The sequence below is a fragment of the Apium graveolens genome, chromosome 7 (genome assembly GCF_009905375.1).
Source record: "Apium graveolens cultivar Ventura chromosome 7, ASM990537v1, whole genome shotgun sequence".
NCBI classification, from domain to species: Eukaryota; Viridiplantae; Streptophyta; class Magnoliopsida; order Apiales; family Apiaceae; genus Apium; species Apium graveolens.
In genome coordinates, this window is record NC_133653.1 from 192,552,960 (window position 1) to 192,559,296 (window position 6,337).

Below are 6,337 nucleotides of genomic sequence, written 5' to 3' on the forward strand. Positions count from 1 at the left end.
CTTCCTCTGTCAGTTAATCTTTGCCATTGATCTTGCACACTCTTCAAGCTTCTTTTTGTAGACTTGTCAATCCAGCTATTGGATTGTTTGTTAATTGTTTATCTTGGATATTAAACTGATCTGTAATTCTTTACTTTGAGTGTACTTCGAGATCTCCAGTTTGAATTAATAGAACACTTGACATCTCGATAAGTACATAGGCTTATCGAGATCTCTAGCATTCCATATTGAGTTTGACTTGTAGAGGTCTTCAGCTTGTCGAGATCTCTAGTCTTCACATCTTCACATCTTCACTATGACTTATCGATAACTCTGAGTTCTCTAGTGAAGGAATAACTTGACGATATCTCCAATCTTCAGTTTTTTAAAATTGGCTTGTCGATATCTTCTTGAGTTCTCGAGTAGCTTTCCTGACTTCTCTACTCCCGGTGGATATTGCTCATCTGTCGAGTAGATATATTGCTCATCCGTCGAGTAGATATTGTTCATCCGTCGAGTAGATATTGCTCATCCATCCAGTAGATATTGCTTATCCGTCGGGTAGATATTGCTCATCCATCGAGTAGATATTTCTTATCGTTCGGAACCTTTCTGGAGTTCTTGAATGACTTCTCTATAACATTAAATCTGTGGCTTATAGAGATCTTGACTTAGAATATTTTTCTCCAAACAGATTTATTCAACTCCAAGCTTCTTCAAAATTCTTCTGAGGCATAATCTTCTTGATCTTCTTCCAGATGAATACTTAGGCTTGATACTGTTTTAGGAAAAAGACTCCAGTATGCTCCTTTACATTTTTACAGACTTTAAGTGTTACAAGTATAAAATACAGATTAAGATAACAATACAACTTACTTAGGGTTGACCCCAAGCTTAACAGATTACTGAAAATAACTGTTCATTAATCTTCTACTCAGATCAAATGTCCATTTGATTTGCTTCATACTATGATCAGAGATGCTAATGACATTGTTAGCTCCAGTAATCTTTGACATCATCTATTACATATTACATATTTCTATACGAGAATTAATATACTTTTATACTATTGAAAGTTATCCTTGACCGGGTAATAATAAAAGTAGACATTGATTATATTATGAATCGTATCAGAAATATGAATGATCTAGATGGGATTTAGCCCTCCTTTATTAAAGGAGTGATACTATTGCCTCTTAATTGAGTAAGACTATAAAATCCATGGTCGTGTTCAAATACTGATTTGTTTAATGGTTTACTCATTGATCAAGGAAAGAAGGATTAAACGTTAATAGAGGATGACACAATGCATGCCTCGAGTTTGATCTATAATATAAGGTTAAATGGATTATATTATATTGTATATTATTCACGAAAGGTTTAATTGAATCACCAATTATTATTATTACTTGGGGAGCAATGATGTATTACTAGATGCCACTCATTGTTTATAATTTTATTATTAGAAAATAAAATTATTGACAACATAATAATAATCTAAAGGGTCACACACAAAGAATGTTTAAAACGGAGTGTTATTTAAATTATGAATTTTAATATTTTATTATTAATTCTAATTTAATAATATAATTAATTAAGTGAAACTTGATTAATTGTATATATATAAGAATTCGAATTTAATAATAATTTAAACCCAAAATCAGAATGGGTCCTTTTAGAAGCCCATTAAGATTTGGGTTAGGCTCAAATCCCCTGTCCCTATATATACATTAAGATATATATTTTTAGGGTTTAGTTGACACATCACGTTTTTGAGAAAATCCTAGAAACTCTACATCTTAGAGAGGCTAGAGAGAGAGAGAGAGAGAGAGAAAAGAGGCAACCAAATCGGCTAATACCGGCTCCGGTGATCGTTGGACGATCGGGCGTTCGTGTGGATACCTTGAAGAGCAGATCTTTGAAAGGAGGGCTGATGTGTTGGTTCATCAAGATCTGTACATTCATCACATTCAGAAGGGAATCTTTATTAAGGTAAATATCTAATCTCCAAATTAATTGTCTTGTTTCACATGGATCCTGCGTTTGGGGTTTCATTTTTCATATTTATTTTTGATTTTCTGTTGCGTTTGTGTCATGAATCCCAACATATTTCAATATAGAAAATACCACAATAAATCTTCAGAAAAGCAACCAAGTAATTTATATATATGAATAGGTCCTTCAATTATGCTGGCAAGCAAATAATCTGATAACTCACCAAGGTTCGTGTTCATGTGTCTTGGTAAACTAATTCAAAGCATATGGGACCTTCAAGCACTGTTTGAGGATCATCCTCTTTCTTTAAAAAAGAAGAAAGTAGGAAATCATAATGTAACCTAAAATAGAAACATCCACACTCTTGTCTAAATTGGCATAAAATTACAGTTAATAATAGTGATAATATACAATAAAAGAGTGGTATCATAACATTTTTTTGGCTGATACAAGAAGCTTAACACCTTTCTTGGAAGTCTATATACCATTTTCTTTTATTGCATAGATTTAATAAACTTGAAACTATAGATACTTTACTGTTATATTACATAGATATACATACTTGTCATAATACATTATATGTTTAATAAAGACTAAATGCTCAAGAAATAAATCATTAGGTATGTAACACCTGTTACATTGATGAAACTGGAACTTCAAGACATCTTGCATATACAAACTACTGCACTACATTTGATCCTGGAATGTTTTTTGTATTTAATAATTCTATCTTCATTTTTATTTTGGTGATAGAAAGCATAAAGCACAATAAAGTGATAATTAGTGATAGAAAGAGTAAAGCACAATAAAGTGATTTTCTTTGTTTGAGTATTGCATACGTTTTGTGTAGTAAGAAAAAATTATGGAGACATACATTACAAAATGGTGGACAGGCTATTCCAGCATGAGGGCCTGCCGATGCTATGAAGTTTTTCACCTGTTTTAACAAAGTGCAAACAATAACATCTTTTACAAAGATCACATTATAGCAAGGAAAATATTTTAAAAAATGCCATATGTATAGTGTTTTAACAATTATTAGACAGAATTTGATTAAATATGTTGTTAGATCGAGGTGAAAATTACGTAAGTTGTAATTAGTCAGAGACATAAACATGAATTGTTAGTATACTTGAGTGTATACTAGTCAAATTTGAACAAGTACTATGCCTTTAGTTAAACTTAACTAGGGATTTATTTTTATACGAGAATCTGTATATATAGATAAGATGATACATATTCTTCTAGGTTAGAATCATATCTAGCCCATTCAAGTAATGTAGGTAGACAAGCTCATTTTTCATATATAAAAAGATAAAAAAAAATATACATTCGTAGATAGAAAGATAAGAGAATCCATAAACAACTAATTATGTAGTAGAATAGATAAAATCGGAAATGTAAACAATAAATCATAAAAGGAAGTAGAATAGCAAAAGAAGATTTATAAAAAAAGCAGAAACATGTGGAGCTCATTATAGAGAATTTGAATAACTAATTGAAAACAATAAAATTTATCACAAATAAGTACCATAGCTTCCAAATACCACAATCTCTCTCTGAACATTTCTTCTCTGACCGGAAACATCCATCGTTAATGACACAATTGGATAGAGAGGAAGATAGGTAGAGGGAGAGATGGCGGGGGGGGGGGGGGAGAAGCATATAGATACAGTTTAAATTGAACAAAGAAGAGAGGTTATACCTTAAAATCAAACACAAACGCTGCTTGAAATTGTACGGAAGCTTGAACCTAAATCTTTTGATCCCTAACGGAACCCAATTCCTCTATTTGAACCCTAATTGAATCAAAACTGCTTGAACCGAACCTCTCAATTTCTTTGCTCAAATATGTTTAAACCCTAATTAAATGAAGCTCGAATGAGAGAGGCACCGAGAGAGGGAGCACAAAACAGATAAGAACAGATGTATTCTAATTTTAACCCAATTTGAATTTCCCCATTCATTTTTTTCCTAAACCAAAATTTTATTTGCCACCCTATCAAAATTAAGCGGCCCAGCTTCGTTTTATAATATTATAATAGATTTTAAAGTGCCTACATCATGTATTTATCTTTATAACAATCAACGCAATATTTTAATTAATTTATAAAAATTTAAAGCTATTACTAGTTGTAATATATTTTCTATAAATAAATGTTTTTACTCATTTTTAATCAAAATTTATTAAACTAAATATTAAAATTTATTCTTTTAATTTTAAATTTAAATAAACTATTTAAATGGTTATAAAATATAAATAAAACAATTATTTGATATAATTTTAGATTCTAAGATAAATTAATAAACTATTTTATCAAAATCAATTATTTTTAAAGATAAATTTAATTTTGGTTAAAATTTAAATTCGCTTTATTCATAGTCAATAACAACATAGTCTGTTGTGTTACTTTGTTTAACACCTTAGTGAGCTACGGTAACATAGTCTTATACCTCAAGTAACCCCTAGTGCAAGTGTTGTGATAGAATGAAAATTTCATACATATAGTAACATATTCTAAGATAACACCCCTGTTGAAATATAACAATAGGCCATCTATGGTATAATGAAAGTAGCAACTAGCAAAAAATTATATATGAAGCAAAATAGCAGGATTAGTACTACCACTGAAATTGGGCACTATTTAATTTTAGTTTAAATTTTTTATTGTAAACTTATATTGCAACTTTACATTTAAATTTTTAAAGTTTAAATTTTATGGTGACTATAAACTAATTTGTGGTTAACTCAAATTTGTAGAATTAATTTTTTGCCATTTTAGTATTATTTATTAAATTTTAATTTTTAAATAAAATATTCTCATTTAATTTAAAAATGGGACCCACCCAGGTGGTGCCCATATGTGGGACCCACCAATATAAGCATCCATTAAAAGAAATTCTAATATCTTTGGCAACATAGTAAATGTGTTACTATAGGGTTCGTAAGATGTTACTACTGAGATATATAGTAAAAAAATATGCTATGTTGCAATAGAGTGGTTGGTATGTTAATATAGATATATATACTAACTAGCTACGAGTCAACATAACTTTGATGTTGCTTTAGCCCTTTTCAGGCCTTTAGCAACATTTTTTTGGCTCTATAGCAACACAATTGGGGGGGGGGTTGCTGAAAGCAATATATGGCATAGTGAAGCCATGGATTTGTTGTTCAGCTTCTCAAGTTCTTTAATGATGTAGAACTCATCTTTACCATTATTGTTTGGAATATGTTGTGAACTTGATGATAAGTTGAACAATATACCTTAGTAGATTTAACTTACTATTTTGTAGCTCTCGCAGGACGTTCTACAATAGTCCCGACGGATGAACTTTATAGTCCCGATAGATGACAATTGAACATCCATCGAGAGTGTAGCTTATGTAATAATAAGTCTTGTAGCACATGCCTGTAAATAACAATGTATTAGTAAATGTTGTAGGATTCTTTAAGTCATGTTGACTACTAGATTGATATTCAGAATAGGTTGGTTAATTGTAAATATAAGATGTCTTGTAATTCTGTATAAGTGAAATAGAGTCAAGTGACAGAAAGGCTCCCGGTGGATGATCTACAAAGGCTCCCGACAGATAATCAACATGGCTCCCGACGGATGACCAACATAGTCCCGACGGATGATCATAATTCAAAAGAGCAGTTGACAGTGACAACACAGTCACATGTGTCGGGTGTTTGCAAATGGAACGTGGCAGCCTAATTACAGGATTTAGAGAACAAAGAATATTACCATTTCCATGCAATTATGAAGATATTCAAAGATGCTGGATAGAGTAATGAAGTAGCTTATACTAGAAACAATTCTTGTTTTACTTGTTTGTCTTTTTATCATGTAACTTGGTAGTATATAAACCAAGTGTAGCAAGTAGAACAAATAACCAAACAAGCATTATTTTCAGAGAGATAAATAAAGCTGTAGATGTTAAGCTTTTCTCTGTATTTCTGTAAGTTCACTTGTAAGCAGCTGTGCGCTATTCAAGCATCACAGAGTTCTCATCTTTATATATATATCTGGTGGATAAGTTTAAATCCACCAAAAAGTTTTAAAGCCTTGTGTTCTATTGCTTTGTGTTTTGATTTCTATTTTACTTTTATTCCGCACTTCTTGCAAAATCAAACACGGTTATATATTAAGTAAGAACATTCTTAAAATCAGAAAAAGAAGCCAGAATTACATTAAACCCCCCTTTTTGTAATTCTTGTTGCATTGATTGGGAATAACAATTATTCTCTTCACAGCCTTTGTCATTTTCAGAATCAGTCTTTTTCTTGTTGATCTCTTTAATCTTTGTCTTTTTTGAATGTTGTATTTTCCTCTTTATAGGATTCCCTACCAACAAT